At 36.1% G+C, this 27,947-nt stretch overlaps 1 long non-coding RNA gene across 1 annotated transcript in view; it reads left to right on the top strand.

Moving 5' to 3' along the window:
- LOC126953913 (uncharacterized) overlaps nucleotides 1-27,211 on the top strand; it is a 40,786-nt gene extending 13,575 nt beyond the window's left edge. The window contains exons 2-3 of the long non-coding RNA XR_007725407.1: nucleotides 3,237-3,306; nucleotides 27,118-27,211. This is a non-coding gene — a long non-coding RNA (uncharacterized LOC126953913). The remainder of the gene's footprint in view (nucleotides 1-3,236; nucleotides 3,307-27,117) is intronic.
- The last annotated feature ends 736 nt before the right edge of the window (nucleotides 27,212-27,947 follow it).

Raw genomic sequence — 27,947 nt, 5'->3', positions numbered from 1 at the left:
TTTCTTAACCCTTGAAAGAAACTCAAAAGTTAAGGGATTATAATATATTTTGGTAAAGAACCTGTTATGGGCTGAATTGTGTGTCCTTCCCCCCCTCTAATCTCAGAATGTGATTGTTTTGATGGTAGGGTCTTTAAATAAGTAATTAAGTTATAATGGAGTCATTAGGGTGGGCCCCAGTCCAGTATGACTGGTGTCCTTATAAGAAGAGAAGATTACTGCACTCCAGCCCGGGCGACAGAGCGAGACTCCGTCTCAAAAAAAAAAAAAAAAAAAGAGAAGATTAAGACACAGATAACACAGAAAGATGACCAAGTGAGGACACAACAAGAAGGCAGCCATCTTCAAGCCAAGGACAGAGGCCTCAGGAGAAACCAAAGCTGCCAACACTTCGAGCTTAGACTTCCAGCCTCCAGAACTGTGGGAAAGTAAATTTCTGTTGTTCAAGCCACCCAGTCTGGGGATTTTTTTCCTGGAAGTGCTAATGCAGAACCAGAGTCTGATGTTGAGCAATCTATTCAGTTTTACTTAATTTATCATCATTTCTTAAATGCAAAGAACAAAAAAATTAAATAGCATATAGAATATGATTAAAATTTTAAAGGTATTTCTACTCTCTTACTCTATTCCTGATACTATTACATAACACCTCAGACTGAGTGATTTATAAACAAATTTATTGCTCCACAATTGTGGAGGCTGGGAAGTCCAAGATCAAGCCACCAGCAAATTCAGTATCTGGCAAAGGTTCAGTCTCTGCTTCCAAGGCAGCACCTTGAACAAGGGGCCAAAAGCTTTGTCTTCACAAGGTAGAAGGGATCAAAGGTGATAGGTGGCTCCCTCAAGCCTCTTCTATAAGGGCATTAACTCCATCCATGAGGCTCCACATAATCACCTCCCAAGGCCCTCGCCTTGGAGATTAAGTTCCAATGTATGAATTTTGGAGGGACATATACAATATAACCATAGTATCTGTTCATGTATCTTTCTAATTATATGTTTACTATACATAAGAGATATATGGAATGATGTTCACTTATTGTTAGCAATGTTCACTTCTGGGTTGGAATATTAGAAGAACTTCTCATATTGAGTGTATGCAATTTTTAGCAAAAAATCTATAACATCATTTTTCTAAAAAATAATAAGGAAACAAATAATATAATCTCTGTTTATCTGGAGAAACCTCATGCTGTAGTTAGAGCATAGATCTTTCCAAATGTATGTATACACATGCATACACACACACAGACCCACTTATTCACACACAAATGTGTCACAGACCTACTCGAACACTTACAAATGTGCTTTTAATGAGTTCATTCAATATTTACTACTCTTTTACCAAATAATATAAACATATTAGGAAATATAGCTTTATAACATCATTTTGTCTGCTCATTCTCTGCTGGGGATATGTGCCTTAATTTATTTAAGTAATATCTAGTTTGGGACATTCAAGTTGTTTATAAATCTTTGCTTTCATATATACTTCTGCAATAAACAAACATTCTTGTAGCTACATCCCTGCCTACATTATAATTAGGAGCTAGTTCAGCAGAATATTAAACAAATAAAAACCTAGGGCCAGAAAAGATTTAAAAGAAATGTAATAATGACTTAATATGAATAAATATATTAACATAATTTATCATATAAGAGATTTAAAGAATAATCATATTATGATTATATAAGCTAAAAAAGCTTTGGTCAAGCTTGATATCCAAATGCCCTTAACCGAAAGAACAATCTTTTCCTGGAATAATATCTGTCTTAACTGAGTAACTATTACAATTAACAAGTGAAAATAACTAATAGGTAACTACTAAGTAAATACACAAAATTGATAGTTTTTTATATGCCAGCAATGATGATATAAAAAATTCAAGAGAAAAAAGATGCTTTTCACAATAGCAGCAAAATATAAAATAGCCAGAAAATTTTAATAAGAATGTGTAAAACATAAATAAATAAAACTATTAAACTTCCCTGAGAGATGTAAAGATTATTTAAGTAATAAAAAATGTAGCATGATGCCAAATAGCAAAACTCAATGTAGCAAAAAAAAAAATTATCCCAAATAAATGTATACAATGGGGTTATTTTGGAACCTAAGTAATACCAAGTATTTTGTAGAATGTGATTAAACAATAATTCTTATGTACCTGTGGTAGAAGTGTACATAGAAATAATCTTTTTGGAAGATGATAATGAAATTTATATCAAAAGGCCTTTTTAAATGTCCATGTCTTTGCCCATCTATGACAGATAAATTTATATGTATGAAGAAAGATTTATTCAAAAAGCCTACTATTGCATAGAATGCAAAAATAAGCATTACACAGTAGCTATGCTCAAAAATCTCAGATCAATACTAGAAAATGAGGTATATACATAGTTAACTGAGGTATATATGTATGTGTGCATGTATATTCGCACACTTAAGTATTATAAAGAAAGTAGTGTAAGTTAATTTCCTCTGAAAGACAGGTGCAAACAACATACTACGAAGGTCTTTATAGAGAAAAAAGAACACATCATTAGAGAAAAGGGTGGGTCTGGCAGTAGAGAAGTGGATTTACTGTGAAACTAATGAAACCAAAACCTCGGGGTTCCTCACACACACAGGATCCCTCCAAGGCCGTGGGAGTGGGGATTAACAGTGTGTTCACATAGTCATATTTTTAAATAAAATTTGCAAACATGGCATATTTTAACCTCAATTAGTAGGCCTTCTACCTCTTTCTGCTTAGTTTCCCTGCTGGCTAACTTCCCCTCCTCATGGGAGTGGCTATGAGTATTTGTGGTTCAGTTCAGTTAAGAAGTTGGGGTTGCATTTGTTGGGTTTACTAGGCTATATTTATGTGATTCACGGTCACTTCTATATATTGTTAAGAATAGTGCTCTCCTTCATAGCATAGAATTGGCTCCTTCAAATACTCCTCTCATCCATTGTGCCAACTCGATTATTATTCTGACACAAACATGTAGGCTTATAGGATACAAGCATTCCCATGGCACACAACACAGGAAATATGTGAGTCATACAGGGAGAAGAAAGGGAAATGTATAGACTCAGTCTGCAGTCAAAGATTATACAGTTCACTAAGGAACAAGAATTGAAACCAAACACACACACACACACACACACACACACAAAAACACTTAAATAGTTATAGAATTATGAAGAGTCTCTCACTTATGGTTTCTGGTTTTGCTTTTTCTTTTTAATCCAGGCAGAATGCCAACAACCAAGGCAAGAAGAATGTGTAAAAGGATTCAGTATGTTCAAGAACCCCAAGCCTGGTAAGTTCCTTAGTGTACACCATTATTTACATAAACATCAATAAATTCAGAAGATTAAAGATTCGAAGCAATAGTAAAAAATGACCATTGTTAAATATGCCTATTAAATTAAAAATAGTTACAGCATTATTGAAGTTTTTACCTAAAAACATAACAGGAAGTCATTCTAGAACTTTCTAATATAGACACCATTGTAAAGCTCAGACATAAGATGGCTGCTTTAAATTTTCACTGAAAACTCAATACATGAAAGCTGATTGCAATTACTTTAAAGTTTTCCAGGATTAAAAAATAATTAGTAGTACGAAAAAACTACATGTACTTATAAAATGTCAACATTTAATATTTCTTAATTATTTGAGACATCAGTAGCAAGTAGGATTATGCAATGCCAGGATATAAATGGCTCAGCTACTCTTTGGTGTATTTTAAACCTATCTTCTACTGTTTGTTTAAAAGACATGTTATTATCTAAAAGTCACATGTGGAGGTCTTAAATCATTGTATCTACAACTTCAAAGAATAAGATGTTTATTAGTGAAGAAGTCATTTAATTGTATACGTTCCAAGACATGAAGTTTCCAGCTGGAGTTGTCTAGTCCATCACTCTGCTTCAAAGAGCACAGAAGCTCAATATCTAGTCTGGAATGGAGGAGGATGAACAGCAATGTGTTTGGCTAGATGCCACATCAGGAAGCTAGTGCAGTTTTGAAGTTACCTATATCCTTCAAACAGCATTCACTAAGTAGTAACTGAGCATCTACTATATCCCAAAGACTGAAAGAAGCTGAAACTAAATATATATATGGGGAATGTACATTTTCAGTTAGGTGGGACTGGCTCTGTCACTTACAACCCTAGTGGCCTCAGATAACTTAGCTTCTTGGGGACCTGATTTGCATTTCATAACCACTGTTAATAATATCTACTAAGGAGTGTTGTTGTAACGGTGAAATTATTGATATAAGTTTATCAAAACAAACCCTCAAAAATGGTTTCATCTATTTAAAAACTGTGCTTGAATATAAGCCTAACAAGAATCAGACTCACCATTACATTTGAGTGCCCCCATGATTTCTCCAGAACAACACACTGAGTAAGACCCAAACTAAAATTGTTTCCAGAATTTGAGATGAGAAAGTGACCACATCAAAATGGAGAGAAAAGTAAAAGGTGGGTGAGAGAGATAAAGGCCAGACATTTTCTTTTGTTCTATCCTGTGGCATTTCAAAGCAGAATACTATGCCTCTAACTGTAGATTATTCTCATCTGTAAAATCTGGAAGGAGAAATGGCAGCCACCTTCCAAAGTCTATTCACATGCTGTGGTAAAACATATGCATCTCTGTGGGACTGACTGCAGCCTTTATTAATGTGCTCAGATTTCTCCTTGGAGTAAATGCTTATTAATACATAAAAACCTGTTGAAAGCTCATAATTATCCACATATATTGCACACACTTTAAAGACCATCCACAGAATATTCAGGCTGGCTTTGCTCCAGGAACTTACCACAAATATGGCTAACTAACAACTGGTGCATTTTCAAGAAGCCCAGATTTCAACATCAGCATAAGGCAAAAGAAGCTAAAATGAGTTTTACAAAATCAAAGAAAAATGATTTGAGAGTTATCCATTAATTGTATTTATCTATGCCAGTAAACTCTTCCCTTATTTGAATAATTAACCATTGTCATTGTTTTGTTTTGTTTTTTCTCTCTAATGTCAAATGCAGATAACAAAAATTACTTCAAAAACTGGAATTTAGAGATGGCCTATTTGGTTTTCTGATACCCTAATAGAGTTCTTTTCCCTTCTGGACCTCTTCAGATTGTATGTAAATATGTGTGTGCAAATGCTTGTCGGTGGGTGAGCCTATACAACATCTCAAAAGCTTTTCTTAGTCTCTAAGTTCATTATTTTAAAAATAATTTTAATTATTTTTAAACTACTACTTCTTATTTATCCCAAGGTTTTAGTGCCTTCTTTTTTCGTATTTGATTGCCAGGACGAATGTAATGAAGCTTTTTCACTTTGTTTTACTAGCTGTCCTCTAAACTTATTGTATTTTCAAAACTTAATTTTAGAAAATATACAACAACGAAAATATCACTTAAATCAGACTCCTGCAGAAAGGATTTCCTGGCTACAGAAGAAATAAATGTAAATTTTCCTGTAAAACCTTGCTAGCCTTGAGAAATCTCTTGAGTTTGAAGCATGCAAATTCATGCATCTTGTTCATAGAACCAGCAGCCTTCAAACTTTTGTTTAAGGAGCGAAAGTTTACTATCTGAATAGCACAAATTTGCAATAACTACAGAGCATTCAGAGAAGTTGGTACCATTTCTAACCAAATATGATTAGAAAGCAGAGGACGCACCTGAAGTGATGGTGAAAATATCTTCACTTTTCTTGGAGTAAATTTTAGAGCTGGAAGGCTAGAAAGTACATTAATTAGACATTGCAATGTTCACATTTAGTGAAAACTGAGGCCTCTAAAATTTAAATGAATTTTCCCAAAGTTTCATTGTTTGTTAGTGTCAAAACTCAGGACTATAACCCAATTTTCTTCCTTCTAGCCCAGTTCTTAAAATTTAAAATATTGGAATAAAATATAGTCAAAGATAATGTGAGCCATTATTAATGACAAAGATTAGTAATCATTAAATTCATTTCTAATCAAGTTTTCCAAAATCTGTTTTTTGAAATTAAAATTGTAAGTACATATTCTGCTCCAAACCACCCAACTTCTTAGAAAATGTAATATCTGAACACCATCTTAACTTTTTCTAAACCAAGAAACTTAAGCCTACTAGCTACTGATTCTATTCTTGTGACCTACTCCATGGATTTTCTTTGGCAGCCCAATAAAAACCTCACATGTTGAAATAATTTATTTCTGAACCTAATATCCCTCTGCAAATTCTTCCATTTGATTAATTTTTTTCACTTTATCATTATCTCATAGATATTTTAACAGAATAGGAAAATTGCTCATTTCTCCAATTATGAAAATAAATTAAGGAATTTGAGAGAGAAATGGAGAATTAACTTCTATAAATTTCTTGGATATTATACAAGTTTTAACTAATTTAAAAACAGCTTCTTAGGGTTTTTACTTGTAATCTAGTTACAATCTGTTTAAGAATAGGTGGGGTTCAAAATAGTTGTTTCTCAGCCATTTGGTTAAACTTTAAAAATAAACATCTATAAGCAGTCCCTAAAGCCCTTGGCTGGTGGGTGCTGGCAGAGTTGAGCCTTTGCACTGTGCTGTAGGTATTTTTTTATACCTACAAAGTTTTCAGGTTAAACATTTGTAAAAGAAACTTTTTTCTGAGTGCAAACAAGGGACAGGGTACAAGGCTGATCTGGTGGTAATTAAGGGAAATTAACCAGGAACAGATGTAGGCATCAGTTCTCCCCCTTGTCCTTGACTTTCAGAAGCATTTTTCCACCAAGACAGAAGTGGGCAGTGCCTTGCACAGACATTGCTTGTTTATCTTATCTTCATTGCAGCCACTCTGGAACAAGAACGGAAAGGAAATCCCCTGCTAGCTCTGTCCCCCAACTCTCTAGCTCTCAACATCACTGGTGGGAATGGAATAGCAAGAGAGGCATTACTGAGACCAAACTCAGTCATTCTATGGCCCATGGAGTACCATGGCAAGAACTGGGTACTTAGCACCAAATGACTTAGTTTTGAATGGAATGAACTGGCAGTACCGAAAAGGGAGAAGGTTGTTTATAAATATTTGATGGAGTTAGTGCAAAAGTACTAAAGAGAAGCAAACAGTGTCACAAAATGCGCCTGGTAGACATGATGCACCACCTGAGGCATTTTCAGTTAGCTTTGCCTTTTTGTACCTTGGGTTCTAGGAATCAAGTAAGTTCTTTTCTTTTCTTATTATTGTTGGTAGATTCGTTTCACTATTTACATTCCCATCACCAAACATGTTTGGCTGATGCCTTTTTGTGAGAAACCAAGAGCACGCATTTTCTGGAGCTGCAAAAAACCTCTCTGACCCAGGGTACACCTTTAGAGATTTTGAAATCTGTATTTACACATAAAGGTACGTACACTGTGTAGAGCTGTAACTAAGCAACTATCATGTAATCTAATCCTGGAAGAGAACAAATGACGACTGTTTACTCTCTCTCATCCCACTTACATTTTTGAAAGCCCAAATAGAAAGTACTTACAAAAACAGCATTGAACCTGAATAGATAGGCTATTGGTGGTAGTGACTTATTCACATGTTGCTCAAATTTAAGAAGACCTTAGAGTATTTTAAAATGCATCCTCTATACAAGCGAACTTTAATCTTGATAAAGCTCAAAACAATTACTTTGTATAATTCATCTGTCCAAATATATTCATAACTAGTATGTGAATGTGGAGTTTAGTATGAGTGACAAATCTAAAAACGCAGCATGCTATTTCATAGAGTGCATTCAAAAGTAAAGTCAAGGAGAACATTCTTCATGGGAGGCCTGTTCAGACATCAAAGTTCTGGATAATATTGACAAGGCTCATAAATTTGGAGGGGAAACCTAGTGTATTGCCTAAAAACTAAATCACATATTTGGAAATAATTGAAAATATTTGTACAACTATGATCAAATATCAAAAATTAATCAACAAAAGAAATAAGAAATTTAGCCAGAGTAAGCAAACTAACATGATTTGAAATTCAGACAATCCTATTTGACAAGGAAAATATAGAAAACAGATTTTAATTCAGGTCCAATCTCTGGGACCAACCTCCACTTTTGATTTATACATGGAAAGCTCTTCAACTGGAAAAGAGTAAGGACTGAGCAAAAGGTGAAATAGCAAGAAGAGTGCTGAGGGAAGAGACACTTGTGGGTCTTCTATACAGTGATAGACAATTTGGGTCCCGGAGAACCTAAAAATGGACAAGCTGTGACCAAAGCTTAGCCCATGATTTGTTTCAGCACCCTGCTGACACTTCTTGAAGAATAATTCCAACTGTGTCGCACAGGGTTTTGCCAGATGAAAAATGTAAAATGTCTTTCACATTAAGATTACATGTGCTATACAGAAGTCACTAAGTTTACTGAAACTTTTATTAAGCATATTTGACAGCCCAGAAATAATTTTCAGTTACCACAGCCTCTTAAAGACTGTGCTTTTTTCTAAGCTATGATAACTGAAAAGGTCCAAGGACATCAAGACTTCTCTGGGAAAAGTTCTAAAGGGGAGAAATACTGGTAATTCAGTGCATTGTTGATGTTCCAGCTATAAGAGTTTCCAGATGAGAATGAAGGTATCTACATAGAAAATATTGGTAATTCTAATTCCAGTGTTAAATTTGAGTGGTTTTCCAGGCTCAGTGTCTCATCCCTATAATTTCAGCAGTTTGGGAAGCAAAGGAGGGCAGATCACTTGAGTCAGGAGTTCAAGACCAGCCTAGCCAATGTGGCAAAATCCCCTCTGTAAGAAAAACAACAAAATTAGCCAGGCATGGTGGTGCATGCCTGTAGTCCCAGCTACTTGGGAGGCTGAGACAGGAGAATCACTTGAACCCAGGAGACGGAGGTTGCAGTGAGCCAAGATGGTGCCACTGCACTCCAGCCTGGACAACAGAGTAAGACTCCATCTTAAAAAAGAAAAACAAGTTTGAGTGATTTCAGAGCAAACAATTAATTACTGAAAAATACAAATATAATTATCTTCTTCTGTCATGAAGAGATACTGAAGCCATGAACACATGGGAAAATACCTTTTTCCTGAGGATACGGCCAGCCATGCTCCCTAGATGGGGGCATATTGGAACAATTTTCCCACAAAAGCCCGTGTTCTGGTTTCCAGAACGTCAGAAGCCATTCTGCGGTAGCTTCAAAAAGAAGATTCTTGGAGAAAAGCCTCATGTGCCAGTGAAGACTTTTAAAGAGATTTCTTCACCTTTCAGTTTTGATGAAAAAATTCATAATGTTACAGCTGTGACACCAAGAATTTTCAAACATGCCAGCATCCACTATTAGAAAAGCTATCATATCTGCTGCTCCTGCTCCGTATCACTCTTTGGCCTCTTTTCTGTTTTATATTCATATGGCACATTTTTAAATCACTTAACATACTATGTACTTTTTACATATGTTTATCATCACAGCAAAGACTTTGTTTTATTCACTTTGAATAAAACATCTCTAGTGCTTAGATTATGGAAGAAACATAATTACTCGATATGCTGCTTTTGACTAAATGGATATAAAATTCATATTCTCATTCTTATTTTATAAGAAAAAAAAACTCTGAGACTCAGAGAGATTAAGTAATCTACCCAAGGACATATAGATGTAGATAATCATGTGGCAGATTCACTTGCTTTTTCCAAAGTGTTAACAACTTCAGCTACTTGGAGAAAAAAGCTTTCAGCAAATTAACGCTGTATTTGGAAGAACACATAGTTTAGATATCTCATATTCACTGCATGTATTACATCTGCTGAGCATTTCCTAGCCCATATATATATATGTATATATTACTACATATATATATTACTATATATTCCTAGCCCATATATAAATGTGTGTATATATATATTCTACACTTTTAAAAGAGAGATGCCTCAACAGGGAAGATTTGCAGGAAAACTCTAGAATGATTTTTAGATATCATTTTGTTTTATTCACTTTGAATAAAACGTCTCTAGTATCTAGATTATGGAAGAAACATATTAGTTACTCAATATGCTGCTTTTAACTAAATGAATATCAAATTCATATTCTCATTTCTATTTTATATGGAAAAAGAATCCCTGAGGCTCAGAGAGACTAGGTAATCTACCCAAGGACATATAGATGTAGAATAGTAATCACTGGGTGTCAACATAGGTTAAATACCAACAGACCATGATGTGATCACTGTTTGGGGAGGATCACTCTATGATGATTATGACAATGACAATAAGAACAGACACTTGGACAGTACTGACTGTGGACTCCGTGCTTTCTGAGCATATACAGTTGTCACTAACTCATCTCATCCACACAGAAACCCTCAGAAGTGTAAACTATTATCATCCCCACTTTACCGATAAGAAAACTAAGGCAAGAAAAGTAACTTGCTCAAAGACATACAGTAACTGTACATACTTAAGCCAAGATTAAAACTGAGGCAGGCTAGCTTGGAAGTCTGTGCTTTAGCTCTCTGCTTTCTTGACTTGAAAATGATAAAGTGTGTCTTTATTCAGCAAGCCACTTGGCAAGTCTTGGTCTTGAAGACAACAGAAGATGTGTGGATTGAATTAAAGCAAATTAGCAGGGTTTATATTTTATTAAACAAATTATGTTAAGCAATACTGATTAATTAAACAGTGTCACCTTAGAGGAAGGCTCCTAGACACATACCACAAGGTCCATTCTGTTCAGTATTTACATCACTTGAATGAATATACAGAAAAGCTCACCCAGTTAGCTGATTTCACCAACCTGCAAGGCTCTGCAAAGGTATAGAATGACATAGCTTTAAAATAACTGTGTAGCACCTCACTGGAAGGAGAGTGACAGTGTTCAGAGAAGGGCAGCAAGGCTTCTTTTGAATCCTCCACCACTGTTAACGCTCTTCTTTTCCTCTCTCCTCCTTTAGCACCACTTCCTTTTCCTGTTTTAAGCTACAGCCTGTATCATGGTCTACTGGCGAATTGCCACTTGCAATGGGTTTGCTCTAATTTAGAATCACTAATGATGGTAACCTTTCTGTTACCCTGCTCCCCACCAAATACTGAATAGTTCTCCTATACCCAGGTGGATAAAAAAATAAAAACAGCTAAGGCAAAGTATCTTTCTAATTCCCCACCTTCTCATAATACCTTTAAAATCATTCTATCATAGTCACCTGGTAAACAGCGTTCTGCTCCCGCGTCATTCACATTAATATTTAATGTTTGATCGATTTAAATGCGTAGAGTTGCAAGTGCACTCACAAATTCTGGGTAGTTTCCATTTGAAAATAGAAGGATGACTCACCAGGCTCTCCTTTTCCTGTAAACAAGCTTAGTGCAAAACACTTGAGCCCTGTGTGTTTTTAATGTCCCTGACTTCTGAATGTTCCTGCGTGATAGGGGTGGATTAATGGCTCAAGCCATGTAACAGTAGGTTGAGGACAAACCTTGCAACTGCAAGCAGTGTTGTTTCCTGTAGACAGGTGGAAACCTCCTCGGCTTAGGGCCCAGGGATGCGCCCTCTGCTGGCTCTGGGCCTTCTGCGCCTTTGTTCAAGGGCTTCGGATGGCATCCACAGCTGGAGAGAAAGTGGAAAATACTAAGAGGCAGTAGCTAACGAGCTCCGGAAATTCTGCCATTTCCTTGACAGAGGTCAGCATATATAATAGAGCTCCTTCACCCCACCACATCTGCCCTGTCCACCTGAACCTCCTGCGCCATAAAACAAAACACAACCAAGACCCAATGTGGACCGCAGAGAAATTTGTTAGAGCTGTTGTTTCACTGGGTTTGACATCGACTTGAGGGAGCGGGACGTCAAGATACCTTTAACAAATAGCATCATTTATTAATGCCTCTCTGTGCCTGAAGCAGCTCATTTGTTACAGTGCCTGGGAACACGGCCGTTGAGCTCATTTTCAAAGAAAAAGGAAGGAGGACACTGGAAAATGTTTCCTCTCAGGCAGACATGCTGATGAAAAGTTGCTTGGTGCATGTCCAGATTTCTGTCTCTTGCTGAATTTTTAATCTTGTTTCTCTTGGACGAGCCTCACCTCTCCGGTTTTCACCACTGATATATGTGTAGGGGTTATGCTATTCTGCAACTATAGATTTTGTTTGAGAGGGGCAGCACCTGGAAAAACTGGCTAGGGAAATAGTGGTATTGTTTTATTAACTCCCTTAGCACAGTCTCTATTCTTTACAGCTTACTTGAGAAATTGTGTTAATAATAAAGCACGTTTGCAGGGAGTAATTATAGTTCATAGACTTTTCCTTGCTTTGCTGAAAAGGCATTACATTCAAATGGATGCCAAATAGCAATGTTGTATATTCAAAGAGGAAAAGAGGGTTAGGTGTCTTAGAACTACCTAAATCACTCCTGTAATTTGCGATGTGGAAAAGGGAGTAAATGTCCTCATGTAAAATTCAAAAGAAATACTGGGACAATATCTCCCATAGCAACAGCTGTTTTAGAAGTTCCGGCATGATTAACAAGCGTCTGTTTCATCTTTTTTTCCTTTGTTTAAAATCAGATTGCAGCCTGCTAAATCAGCAGGTCAAAATAGTACTAAGGCTTTCACCAAAGAAAAATGTGACTTCTATGGAATTGCTTCGTTTTTCTGTTGAGATCAATTATTTGCAGAATACTGTTTTTAATTAATCATTAGCTAACCATGATTAAGTGAAGAAGTTGTTTTAAAGAATCAAAAAATATTACTAAAATAAAAATTCTCTATCTTCATTAATATTTACACCAATTAACTGACCAGAATACATTTCAATGCAATAATAGCTGCTTGAATTTACTGTTGATACACAATGACATTTGACTTTTGAGTCAGTGGGCACATTCCAAGCCTGAGTTCCTCAGACAGCCTACTCTGAGATGGAATGTTTATTTGAGATAGCTTTTAGGAGCAATACCTGTGGAAAGAAGAAGTAAGGAGCAGACTTTAACAGTGACCCTGCAATACCAACACTAACAGTCTCAGCAGACCCCACAGGTGCTCTGAAGCTAAAAAGCCCTTCAGAGACTGGCTAGTCTTCCTACTCTACAGTGACCAATGTTTGAATGTGGGCTGCTTCAGACAGGGGATGTGGTACCATCCCCAAAGAGGATTGATAGCTGATGACCTTCTTCCAGCAGCACTATCAGCAGCTAAAAGAATAATTCCTGTAATCCAGAAGAGAGATTGGGGTGGTATGTCACTAGTCCACCACAGTATATATGCATAAAATCTAACACTCATCTTTTTAATAAAAGTCATAGAAATTAGGGAATGTAACACAAAACCAAACACAATCAATATTATATGAAAATTATTAAACATTTTGGAGCTGGGAATAAAGCACTTGATCAGAGTTACAGTACCTATTATTTCCTTAACATATCTGGAAAAATAAGAAATTTAAACTTATTAAATTCCCATAAAAAAATGAAATAACCACTTCTGGGAAGAAAAGAATATTCAAATACAATTACTCAAAACATGAAAATTAAATGTGTTCGTTTCTAAAGTAAATTTCCACGCAGAGGTTATTTTAATTATCCAGCATCCACATGTGCTATAAATGTGCTTAACTTAATAAATGTACCTTCTATAAATGTCTTGCATTAGTGCAATGTCAGTTACATTAATTATCATTTTAGAGTCTGCTTTTGATTAAACTGTGTATGGTTAAAATACAATTAGGATACACAAACATCGTGTCTCACTTATGAATATTTATAGATGTCATTTTTAGCAATTACTTGCATCTTTATTTGATAGCAATAAAATGTAAACATTCAAGAGTACTGGGAGTTTCTATACAGATTTTTTTCTGTAAATAGTATTTGATAAGGACTAAGCATAATATTTTCATTAACTATATACTTGAATCATCATCATGTAAGTGATATGATTAAGAATTCAGTATATAGTATTATATCGAATAGTCGTTTACATATAATTAATGTATAAATTGCATTGCAAGATAAAAAAGTCATGAAGAAAATGTGTGACTCTCTTTTGTATGCTCCAGGAGGCCAGGGCAGTGTCTACATCTGTTTTGCTTACCACTGAATCCTTGGGTCTTAACGCATCTGGCATATAGCAGGCTCTCAGTTTTAAGCATTTGGTGAATATTGAAGGGATTATAAATCTCAGTTTTTAAAAAAGCAAGTTTTCTTCCATTTCCAAAAATGAAAGAATCTGATTCATGGTTGTTTTCAGGTTTAGATAAAAAAATTAAGAATAAACATTTTAATGGCAAATTTGAACTTACATATTTAAGTTAATACGTTCCTTTCTTTCTGTATTATTTCACACATTGAAACTGATCTTCCTTTTACTTAAAAGTTTTATTTTCATTGCAAGATATCAAAATGAAACTCAACTCCAATTTTAATACCATATTACCTAGCAAACATACTAAACAGCAAGTGCTAAAATTTTGTCAGCAGGATAAATAAATAAATCCTTTTAACAAAAAGGATATTTAAAAGTTTTATATATTTGCACTAAACTTCCAAATTTCCCAAAATGTTCTTAGAACCCAATTGAGTTTCTCCAAGAATAAGTAGGAAAAAATTAAAGAAAAAATATAGAATGTGTATATAAATGGAATTGCCAAAGTCAGCCATGTTATTACAAAACACCAAGATAAACTCAGAATGAAAATGACCCTTAAAAGTTGCAAATGAGTATGTTTTGCTGATTTGGAAATACCCAAATCCAACCACCCCCATGTCTTAAGTACTATAGTTTACTACACTTTTTTCTAGAAATAGAAACATAGCCACTCTATATTTATGTTCTATTAGTGGCTGAGTTTTGGAAGTCATGCCAAGAGGATTCCAGAAATGAAAAAAAAAGATTTTGTATGAGTCATCTATTATGAGCCTCCATAAATCTACATCATTACCAAAATATGACCAAAATTGCTATGTAAATACCCACGAATTGGAACAGATGAGAGAAACAGGGTATTATGTTAGAATTCAATTAGTTCTAATATGGTAAGAAAGCTACATTCATCTTGGAGTCCATGAAAAATTTTTTGCTGTTTTGGGGGATCTTCTTTTTAATGATATGTTGACTTGAACAGAAGGCTGATGCAGGAGATCTGTGGCACGGGCTTGTTACCCTGTAGTGTAACCACAACAGTACGTGATGGCATGCTCCATCCTCCCTGCATTTCAAGGCTTAACTTTAAATGGTCAATATTTACATAGAATACATGAAGACAAGACTGGAAATCATTTGAATCGCAGTCCTCAAAAGAATAGCTTTCCATTATTTTCTAACATATGTTGGATTAATATACCTCTAGGAGTTCTTTAACCAAATTATAGTCGCAATAGAGTTTTGAATACAAATAAATATCTCATTTCCTTAAGTCTATGGCTAAAAGTCACTTAAAAAAGACATATTTTACACTATTTTAATAATATTTTACTTCTAATTTTATTTGTTTCAAAAATTTCACTGAAGAATCCTTTTAGAAAAAACTATTCTAGAAATTCAAGTAGGAATATTTCAGGTCATTTCCATTAACTAGTTACACATTACATATTTCATCTACTAAAAACCTAATGCCATTCCCCCAAAACACACACATATGCACACACCCCAATCTGGAACCTAACAGGAGGTTAGTAAATGTTACATCAGAAGGTAGTGGCAATTCCTGTTAGTAGCTTGTATTAAAACCAACTGATACAGGCCTAAAAGTAGGAAAAAGAGTTATTTCTTTAACTGATCATCTGAAATATATCACTCTAAGACAATTTTTTGAGAGACAAGCACTTAAACACAATTCACTAGCTCAGTTCTAAGACCAGAGTCATGTTCATGAAAATGTGACAGAACCACATATAAAGGGTGATTTTGGAACAGAGTATAATAAGACTAAATGCCTCATTAAGACAAAAAGTCCTGAGCACTTTACGTGTTTGTTAAATTTTGCCATGACCTCCATTTTACAGATGGCAAATCAAAGCTTAAAATAGTCAGGTAACTTACCCATAAATCCACTGCTTATAAATGGTAGCTTCAATCCAAGCTCAGGCTGTTTGACTCCAGTGCTCACATTTTCATACAGTGACTATACAATGGAAAGAAAGACACAGACACAGACACAGACACAGACACACACACACACACACACACACACATATTGTCAACCATTTCTATTCTGTGGTATTTTTACTATTCTAGGATTTTAAAAAATAACAGATGAAACTGCCTTTTCATTGGCACATGCAATTTTTTAGACAGAAGATACCACAAATATGTGGAACAGATAAAATATAAAGTACTATATAATTAATATCCATGGTAAATAATATAGACTAAGAACAACATAGAGATAAGAAAACAGGGCAGTGACGTGGACTGAAATAGTTAGAAAAAGATTTTCCAGAGGCAGTAGACTTGAAATGGATTTTGACATTTGAGTGATAATTAGACAGTTGTATTTGAGAATGGAGACTATTCCCATCTGAAAGAAAACCACACAATTAGCTGTACAATAAATAAAAATTAGAGTAGATCACCTTAGTTGTATAAAATGTAAAGAGCACATAAAGTTATACAACATCATAATAAGATTATTAATACCAATTACACTTAAAGGTTATCTATTTTGAATAACACTAACAACTAAGTTAGAGAATACTGTGTTTGAATACTTTGTGATTTATGTATATAAAATTCAAGAACAGGCAAATAAAATTAATCAACTACTAAAATAGAAGTCAGGCCAGGCAGGGTGGCTCATACCTATAATCCCAGCACTTTGGGAAGCCCAGGCTGGCATATCACTCAAGGTCAGGAGTTTGAGACCAGCCTGGCCAATATGGCGAAACCCTGTCTCTACCAAAAATACAAAAATTAACCAGGCTTGGTGGCACATGCCTGTAATCCCAGCTACTCAAGAGCCTGAGGCAGGAGAAATGCTTGAATCTGGGAGGCAGAGGTTGCAGTAAGCCAAGATCACCACTGTTGCCTGGGCAACAGGGAAAAACTCTGTCTCAAAAATAAATACATAAATAAATAAAATAAAATAGAAGTCAGACTAGATGACTACTAGACAAGAGGGTATTGACTAGGAAGGGGCACAGGAAAACCTTCTGAGGTGCTAGAAACATTTTGTCTTGATTCGGGTGGTGATTAGACAGATGCACGTAAAAATTCACTGATCTCTCCACTTGAGATTTGTGCACTTACAAACTTCCTCTTTGTGAGTTATATGTAATTAAATAAATCAATAAAGATTGGAGTCTTTGGCAGGAAACAGGGTTATTTAGTGTAATATATATTTACCATTAGAAAAATGTTTACTGACCACATGGACTACAGGGTAAAAAATGAAAATAAGAATATTAAAAAATCTCTCAAGATTACCAATTCCAACTGTGGCCTTCACAGATAAGAAAACTGGCACCAAATGGATGCAAAGACTTGCCCCGGGTCACATGGCATTCAAAGGCTAACATGGATTAACATGGTTGAAAGCTTTTCTATCCTTTGGTCATGCCTCCATAATGTATTTCATGCACCACATATTTCTAAAAAGAAGCCTGATACATTCTTGAATTCTTAGTAATATTTATTTTCCGGTTTCCATATTATTGCTTGCTTTGGTCACACTTATTTTTCCTCCCTCTTCTTGACCTCTCTAAACTGAATTATTTCAATCTTTCCTTGAAATTGAATTTTACTCATTTTATAGAAATTTGGCAACTGTATTTCTTCTGAGACTTCAAAGAAATTCCCTCCATTACTGAGACTTACGCCTGAGTCATTTCATGCTTATCAGCATTCTTTCATGTGCATAATCTTTGCTCCTTTGCTCCTTTGCTCTCTGGTTAGAGAAAGAGGTGATGTCGATATTGATGCAGACAACATCGCTCCAGGTAGATGTGTTCTCCCAGATCCTTTTGCCTAATTTACCTACCGCTGATCTCCAGAATAGCTGTTCACAATGGCATTCCCTACCCTCCCCCCAACAACCATCCTCCTGCTATTCTCAACTACTTCTGAGACTTCAACAATGAAATTTGCCTATGAGAAAACTGCTAAGTGCTTTTTCTTTGTATGTTTTTCATTCAAGTAATTCTCAACTCAAAACAGCATTCTCTAAATTCTATGTGTGGGGCACAAGTGTCTTTTTTGTAGAGATCTTGACACTACTTAGATATGTTAAGATTTGTTGAAAACCTTTAGGCAAATTCACATGCCATGACATAATTGAATTACCTGCAGAGCAATCCCTTGGCATATTAATAAACAACTGTAAATGGCCCAAAATCAAATATGTATTCTTGAAATAACTAGATGCAATGCATGGGTACATTTCTTGTCATCATATTCACAGATGAGTACAATCTATGTTTCTTTTTTTTTTGCAAGTCTACTATTTTACCTATAATTAGAGATATAGCAATCTGATGAGCTTTAAGCTATTCCAGCAATCTTCAGAACAGTTTATAGTCAAAGGCAACAGATCCCAGAACTTTGTTATTCACTGCCAACTTTTCCATGGGCCGATTTGGTTCATACTCCTCTTTGTTGACGTAAGTATGACAATTCAGATGAAGGCAGATTCAGAGACCTCTGATCCATAACAGCTGAGAAAATTCTATCATCACTCTAGATGGGCTGTGCCAGATTTCTTCCATCTACCGTTTCAGATCCACTTCCACCCTGATCCATCCTACTCTGTGTTCCAGGAGGCTGATTCGAATGGACCTTTTCAAAGAGTCCCCTTGCCTTCTTGTTTCCTGTTGTATTGGCCAGTGGAGAGCACCAGTAAGACATAGGGGGAAGGAAGCAAAATAAAGCCTGAGCATTTTTGCCCCTGGCTCCTTGGAGGGAGGACCACCTCAGCTTGCTCTATCCCATGAATGAAGATCATTTTTCTGTCAGGCTGCCTTTTCCAGACAATCTGCTCTGTCTCTAGATTCTATCACCACTTCCTTCCCTTACTCCTTTGGGCCTAGGAATAACAGTCTCCACTAGTTCTGGGTTCTTGACTTCCCATATGGTTTTCCTTGCCCACATCTTTTCAACTGACCCCTGTATTATACTTTCTTCCGATTACTCAATTTGAGTGTATCTGTTTTGTGCGGGGACCTTAATGATCATTCAGCTTCAATAAGCCAGTGAAAATAACTTTGGAAATGTGGCCCATCTGGAAAAAAGAAATGTTTCATTTGCTTTCTTTCCATCTCCAAGCACACAGAGTAGTAGAGTATTAAGTGAGCATCAAACTGCCACATCAACCTGACTGTCAGTCCCAACCTTTTGCCCAAAGTCTCCTGATAGTAACCACCTAATATAAATTGGAGTGTTTTAGCACTCAAAAAAGCAACTGAGACATATTACAAGCTTGTCTGAATTTCTGTTCGAGAGGAAATTGCTTTAAACCATAAACCCCCGAAGCTGAGTAGTATGTTGGTTGTTTAATCTTCCCTGTATAGTAGGATTTATGGACTAACTCATGATGGTGATGATAGATGAGAAAGTGAAAATAAACCCTGCTCATAATTAAACTGTGCTTCTCCTAATAGAATGTTTTCAATTATACCTAGCAAGGTCAATAGAAAACAATGTTTTCAGTATAACTCCAAGTCCACGTCGTAGCTATAAAATGACTAACATTTTATAGCTACATCTTCTGAGTCAACTGCTGCTTTCCCACCAATGACATCTCAGCCCTACTGCAATCTTTTGCCTCTCAGACAAAGATCATTGAGGTACCCAATTGCTGAACTGCTGCTGCTCCTCAACAGCATCAACAGAAACCTGGTGGCCACTTCCCTAAGCCCTCCTGAGAATCATTCAGCACAAGCCTGAACCCTATAAAAAGCCCCTCCCCATCCTCTCTTATTGAAATACCCCACAGTCCCTTTTGTAGTATGTTTTCTCAGGCTCTGATAAGCTACATAAGCCTCACTTTTTTGATATAGCAATATTATAGAACCATCAAGAATTGAATCCAGGAACAGATGCTCCAGTCTTACTCCCTTGACCTCTTTACCATTATTGTGCAACTCTTGTGAAATGTGCTTTCACTCACACAAGCCAGTACACATTTACCTGTTTACACAAATGGCTGAGAATTTACATTGTCCTGGAGGGTAGCCCTTAACAATAACTGCAGGAAGCAGAACTATAACTATTTCATCTCCTTTATGCCAATCAAGACAACTCTGAGATGTGACCTACATGTTTTTCTTTTCAGAGCTTCCCTGTGAGACTGAGCCAAAGTTACTGTAGAATTTTGCTTGATAACACAATTTTATCTGTCTGATTCCTTTTCCCTATTAGTCCAGCTTCCTCATTTCCCACTTGGTTTTTCCAGGGAATGCTTCTTAACACTTTTCCATGAATTTTCCTCTGATAGGTTGCTTCTAAAGAACTCGAATTATGACAAAGGATAACAGAACTTAAATGGCAAATCAATACAATGAAGGCTCCTGGAGGAAGTGATCATCTCAACTAAGATTTAAAGAAGCTGTAGGATTTATGTAGGTGGAGAGGTAAGGAATGGCACAAAAGTTCAAGGAGATAGCAAGAACAACAAATGACACAGAAAAGTAGTTTGCTGTGTGCAGAGGCCCAGAAGCTGCTGCATAAAACTGGAGCACTCAGGATGGACCATGAGTGTTCAGTCAGTAGCAGATCATGGAAGGCTTTTTATGTCACCCTAAGGATTTGAACTTTTCCTTATGGCTGAAAGAAACATAATAAGATTTACATTTCATATCCACCATTCTGGTGGCTGTGTGGAGAATGGATCTAGTTAGAAGGCTACTGTAAATACAGCAAAAAAAAAAAAAAAAGATAATGCATGGAAGTTGGACATAGACTAGAAGACACAGAAATAAAAAGTAAAATTGTCAAGTCCTAATGAATGTGGAAGCTGAAGGGGAGGAGGGAACCACAGATAATTCTAAGTTGAGGAACAGATGCACAGTGATAACACAGAATCTACAGAGATGGGAGTTTGCTGAGTTGGTACCATGAAGATTTTAATTTGACATGCACTGAGATTGAACAGCCCATGAAACTCATTGACAGAAATAATACAACCAGCAGTTGGAATGAAGAACGTGAGTGTCAGGGGAAATATCTGAAAGGGAGATATAGGTGGTAATGAAGATTCTGAGAGTAGATGAGATCACTCCAGAGTGTGTTTAGTGAGAAGAGCAGTGGTGTAAGGAAGGAACCCTGTAAATCCCCATGTTTAATGTTCTGGGAGAGGAACAGGACTCTAAAGGAGATGAGCCAGCAGAGTCAAAGAGGTTTGAGGGAAAAAACAGGGACACACCTTCTTTCTACTTTTCCAATCACCACACTGCCCTTTCGTCCTCCTAATACATGGCCCATACATTTATGGGACATTGACTCAGAATAATGGCAAAGTTCCCTTAACATTTTTGGACTCTGAAATGTTCTCATGGCCTGAAAACTCATTGTCCCCTAAATTGGACAAAATTCAGTCCTGTTCTCAAAGTCTGGTTAGGTCAACAAACTGGGTGGGCTGCTCAATTATTTCTATATAGGTGGATCCTATGCCCTGAGAGGATAGGCAGTGTCACTTACCCACCAACGTACACGAACCAAAATTAATCCACCGCCTAATATTTTCATACCTGGTTGTGAAGACCCAGCTTTCCCTTTATTGTCCCTTTAAAGCAAAGTGGGGACCAATTCTGCCAAAGACCCGTGTATACAGGGAGGGCTCGGAAACTGCCTTCCTCCCTAGCCATCAACAAATTAATTACTTGTCAAATTGCATCATGACAGAAATACATCAGAAGTCTGGAGAAATAAAGAAATAAAAAGAAAAGTAGGGCAATACTGAGTGATTCTTGTTGCCATAGAATTTTAAAATATAAATTAAAACAATACCGCCACTGAACCAAGTAACTTGTACACGATGGAGTTATTCTTTATTGAGGGCTTGCTCAAAACAAATATTTTCACATTTAATAATCAAAATAATGCTTTGAATAGCAATTTATATAATCCCATTTTTTAAAAAATAAGCAACTGAGACTAACTAGGAATTCAAAGCCAGACAATCCAGCAATCCCATGACTGAGTCATAATAGTTTGTTTTTGCATTGCTTTAAAGAAGTATCTGAGACTGGTATCCTTTTTGAAAGACAGGTCTAGTTTTATTTTTCATACTGCTGGAACAAACATATCCTTACATCTCAGCACAGTTAATTCTGTGCTAGAACTTTTTAAAAGGCAAAAATTAAAAACAATGGATATGAAAACTGAATATATGATGAATGCCAAGTCAAAACAAAAAGAAATGGCTATTTCATTGGGAAAGCAGTGTGAGTTTATTTTAAAAGTTAATATAGACCAGGAAATTTCAGCCATAAGGCTCAATGGGATCATGATGAAAAAAATTTTTATAATGTCAACTGTACTCAAAAAAGGCATTTAATAAAAGGTTGTCAGAGTAATAAAGAAGAAAATTAAATACATTAAAAAGGTGATTGCATACTTTTTAAGCAATTAGTCGTGAACTTCGGATGAGCAGATGATGAAAGAGAAAGGTGCCAACACACTCACTGCCCCACCAGACCAAACAGAGGATAAGCTATGCTATTTGTAGACTAAAGTTCTTGTTCTAATAGTGATCCCTGTGTTTCCAGAGTCTATATGTAAACTACAAACCTTCCTAAGGCAAGTGGAAACCTTGCATACAAAGGGCAATCATCCATTTATACTCCTGGAAGATCCATCTTGTGAAAACATATTCTACACTCTCACCACTCTGGAGAGATTTTTGTTCTTATAAAATTTGAGAATACATTTTTACAGCCTGGAGTCAAGTCCTCCTGTGAAGATGGTGACTTTTTAAGAAACACATCAGCAGTGTGTTGTTTGTCTCCTGCCAGTGCTGACCCTTCTTGGGTTTAGGATGACCATTTTCCGAGAATAGAAAATCTGGGCTAAATAAGAAATACCCTTTAAAATTGCTTTATTGCTATGTTGGTTTTTCTTTGTAATTATGGTTGAGTTATTCCATAAAATTTGCTGCTACAATAGACTTATAATGGCAATACAGTCCAACCAATTTGTTTTTTACTGGAGTAGATGGTAAATGGGCCACGGAATATAAACTTGTTTTGCTGGAGATGCTGGTTAGGTTTTCCAGAAGCTGTTGGTTGGGTTTTCCATCAGAATTGGACTAGAAGCAAGGCTGAATTTGAGGTATCCTAGAAATAGCATGAGAAAAATGCCTTTTTAGCCATATTTCCATCTTAAATAATGAGCAGAACCGTGCGTTGAAAGGGAATCATTTGTGTTGGACTCAAGCAGTGAAGGAGGGAAAAAGAAAAAGAAAAAAAACATGGAAAGACCAGAACAAAAGTAGGCAGAATGCCTGGAAATAAATATGAATATACATATAATTTTAAAATTTTAAAACTATAGACTTGAAGAAATAGAACTCTCAAACTCTGAAGACACGAGTCAACTGGCATAATTTTGCTTTGCAAAGTGATATTGCAGAAAGTGTGGATCCATCAGTACTTAATTTGAATCAGAATCATAGCATATTAGAAATTTGGATCTGTCCATTGTTATAAAGGCTTTTATTCCATTCATAGACAATATTTTATATATTGAAACTTAAAATTTGTTTTAGTTTGTCACAAATAATATTTTAATTTTGCCTGCATATTCATATCTTCCTGTATTCTAATTTCCCTCTATCCTTATTAAAAGTGAGATAATAGGCTTAATAAAGTGTCTATCTCAGGTAGGTCCTGAATAAATGTTAATTCACTTTCATTCTTCCAAATTTCTTTTGCTTCAGTCTCTGAAATTCAAGTTCATAGTTATAAAGAGAGTGTAGCAATAATTGAACATATGACACAGGGCCAAGGACCACTGTGTCTAAAACATGTAATAAAAATTTTAACCCACTCCGTCTCTGAAATTTATATTCTGTCTATTATTATAAATGTTTTATTCCATTCACAGACAATGTTTTACACATGAATGAAAAAGTAACAAAAATGCTGACTCAGGCATGAATATAGCACTTGCTGTAAATAATGGAGGAAATAATACGTAGACCAAAACTCCACCTTCTGAAATAAAGCACAATCAAATGCAATATTAGAGATAATCCTAGATATCAAAGGAAGGATACCAGAAAACTGTAGGTACAAAAAAGACTTCCCTCTTGTTCTTTTTGACACATTATTTGAGTGATCTTGGGACATCTATTTAACCCTCTGAGGCTCAGAGTCTACTTGCATAAAATGAGAATAATGATGTGCATTGGTTGTGATAAAGATTAACTCATGAATGAGAAATCACTTTATTCAACACTAATTACATGTCAGTAGTGTTTGAAGTGAGATCTTGCACCAGCAGTTTCAGCAACATGTTATTAGAAATGCAACTCCTTAGGTCCCGCCCCCAGACCTACTGAATCAGAAACTCTGGGGATGGGGCCCAGCAATCTGCTTGAAAAAGCCTTCCTGGTGTAAGAACCATTGCTTTTCCAAAAATCTATATCTTGTCATTTTTATCATGGTGAATCTATACATGAGGAAATAATAATAATAACAGTTCAATTATAAAAATATAAAATATGCATAGATTTTTATCATTTAATACATGTAAGAACTAATAAATTGAATTTACCTGATTTTATACAATTTTTTAAAACAATTTTAAAATTATACACATACACGTAGAATTTACTCATTGATTTCACTTATAAATTTGGAGATACAGACCTATCAAACAGTAGAAAATTATTCAAAGGATCGGGTTGAAAACCCTTTAGCCAGTGTCAGAGCTTGCTGGGCACTATGGTCACTTAGTGCCTATGTATCACCTGGAATATGAAGACCTGTCTAGCAGGCATTTTGTTGTGCTAGAGTTTCCAAATTCTAGATTCCCTCCTCTTTCAACACTCTCAATTTCTTTCAATTAACATGACTTTTCTCTTGTCTTTAATGATCTCTATGTTTTACTCTTTTTTTAATAAAATAGATTTTATTTTTTAGAGCAGTTTTAGGTTCACAGAAAAATCAAGTAGAAAGTACAGGGTTCTCCCATACCCCCTATTCCCACACATGCACAGCCTCCCCTGCTATTACCATCCTGCACCAGTATGGTACATTTGTGATCACTGATAACCCTACATTATCCCATCAGCACCCAAAGTCTGTAGTGCTGTACATTCTATGAGTTTGCCAAATATACAGTTGACCCTTGAACAACAATGGGTTAGGTACCGTATGGGGCCCCTGCACAGTGAAGAATTCACATGCAACTTTTGACTCCTCAAAAACCTAACTACTAATAGTCTACTGTTGACCCAAAACCTTACCAATAACATGAACAGTCAACTCATATTTTGAATGCTATATGTATTATATGCTGTATTCTTACAATAAAGTAAGCTAGGGAAAATAAAATATTATTGAGGAAAGTTATAAGAAAGAGAAAATACACTTACTATTCGTTTAGTGAAAGTGGATCATCATAAAGGTCTTCATCCTCATTGCCTCCACATTGAGTAGGCTGAGGAGGAGGTGGAGGACAAAGGAGGTGCAGGGGTAGAAGATGTGGAGGAGGTGAAAGGGGAGGCAGTGGAGGCAGGTATATGGTGTCACTTTATGGAAAACGATCATAATTTCTCTCTGACATTTTTCTAAAAATGTTTCAGTATGGCACCAATCCTTTTATCATTTGCTTCAGATTTAGTGCCAGTATCATCGAAGGGTCTGTGCTGTAAAAGAGGTAGTTTTGAATAATCAGAACCATTCTGCTAGATATCTAACGTCAACTTGTTTTATAGTGCTGCTTCTTTTTTTTACATCTTCTTCCCCATCATCTGCACTGGTTTGGAAGTATTCATGTCTATCAGGGAATCATCTGTTTGCTCTTCTGGTGTGGTGTTTATTCACTCTTGAATTTCTCCAAGACTCATATCTTGAAACTCTTCACCCCACCCCCTGCAACCTCTTTTGCCATCTCCACAATCTCTTTCACGATTTCCTTTACTGGCTCTGTTATAAATCCTGTTAAGTCATGCACAACATCTGGACACAGTTTTTCCCAGCAGGAGTTTATTGTTTGGGGCTTGATGGCTTTTATGGATTCTTCTGCAACAACAATGGCAACTTTGATGGTGTATCCTTTCAAACTTTCATTATATTCTCTCTCTCTCTCTCAGAGTTCTTTTCTCTATAGCGTTGGCAATCCTTTCCATAGAGGACCATGTGTAATGAGCTTCAGAGATCCTTATGACCCCCTGATCTAGAGGCTAAATTAGACACATTTGGGAGCAAGTAGACCACTTCGATGACTTCATTATTGAGCTCATGTGGTTTTTAATGATCAGGGGCATTGTTCAATATCAAAAGAACTTTAACAAGCAGTGTCTTACTGGCAATGTACTTTCTAACTTCAGGGAGAGAATCAATCCATAAAAAGAGTTCTCATTGTCCAGGCCTTTTCAAGGTACAACCAAAGGACTGGAGGCTGGTGTTTATCTTTTGCCTCGGAGGCTCATGATTTAGTAGCTTTATAGATAAGAGTAGTCCTGATTATAAACACAACCGCATTTGCTTAAAAGAGTAGAGTTAGCCTGTCCCATTCTGTCTTAAATCCTGGTGTTCACTTCCCTTCCTTAGTAATAAATATCCTTCTTGGCATTTATTTTTCCAGAATAGGGCAATGTTGTCTTCATTAAAACCCAGTTCAGGCAGATATCCTTTATCCTCCATGATTTTCTTAATGGTGTCTGAAAACTCTGCTGCCTGTTAGTCAGAAGAAGCTGCTGCTTCTGTTGTCTTAACATTTTTAAAGTCACCTTTTTCTAAAATTATCAAACCATCCTTCACTGGCATTAAATTCTCCAGCTTTAGATCCTTCACCTTTCTTTTGCTTTAAGTTGCCATACAATGACTTCATTTTTCATATCATATTAGGGTCTCTAGGTATGCCTTTCTTTCCTGCACCCACATAATAGCTGCATTTTGAATATGAGATAAAAATTTATTTTGTAAAAAGTGCAAGGTTTTTGTGCCTGATGGCACAGTGCAGCAAGGGCTTCACAAATTTTCTTTTCTTTTTTCACAGTGGCCCTTAAGCTGGACTCATTTATCTTGAAATGGTGGGTAAACGCAGTCACAGACCTCAATCTACAGTATGTATGAAGCAATTCAACTATTTATTGTAAGTCATGGCTTTGCTTCTGGAGAGCACTTCCAGCATTACTACTGGCACTTTCTATGGATCCCATGGTGCTGATCAAGGTTTACAGTATTGCACTAAACATGATGAAAAATACATGAGAATGGCTAGAAGGTACTTTTTACTATGATACACAATTTACTGGAGACACAAACTGCCCAAGCAAAGATGATTAGGCACAAACAGCATTTTTAAGTGGATTTTCTCAACACTTGGGCTCACCAAAAAAGCAATAGTCTTTTTTTTTACACTGGGTCTTACTCCCATTGCCCAGGCTAGAGTGCAGTGGAGTGATCACAATTCACTGCAACTTTAACTTCCTAGGCTCAGGTGATTTTCCCACTTTAGCCTCTCGAATAGCTAGGACTGCATGCATACCATCAAGCCCAGATAATTTTTTGTATTTTTAGTAGAGACAGGGTTTCGCCTTGTTGCCCAAGCTGGTCTCAAACTCCTGTGCTCCAGCGATCCACCCACCTCAGCCTCCTAAAGTGCTGGGATTACAGGTGTAAGCCATTGTGACTAGCCCCAACTTTTTATTTATTTATTTAGTATAAACTTCAGGATACAAGTGTAATTTTGTTACATGCATACCTTGTGTAGTGGTGAAGTCAGGGTTTTTAGTATATCCTTCACTTGATTAATGTACATTATGCCCATTTAGTAATTCATCATCCACTCTCCCTCCTCCCCCTCATCCTTCAGAGTCTCTATTA

The sequence above is a fragment of the Macaca thibetana genome, chromosome 4, assembly GCF_024542745.1.
Source record: "Macaca thibetana thibetana isolate TM-01 chromosome 4, ASM2454274v1, whole genome shotgun sequence".
Taxonomy (NCBI): Eukaryota; Metazoa; Chordata; class Mammalia; order Primates; family Cercopithecidae; genus Macaca; species Macaca thibetana.
The sequence above is the reverse complement of the archived record's forward strand: the minus strand, read 5'-3'. Positions and strand labels throughout refer to the sequence as shown.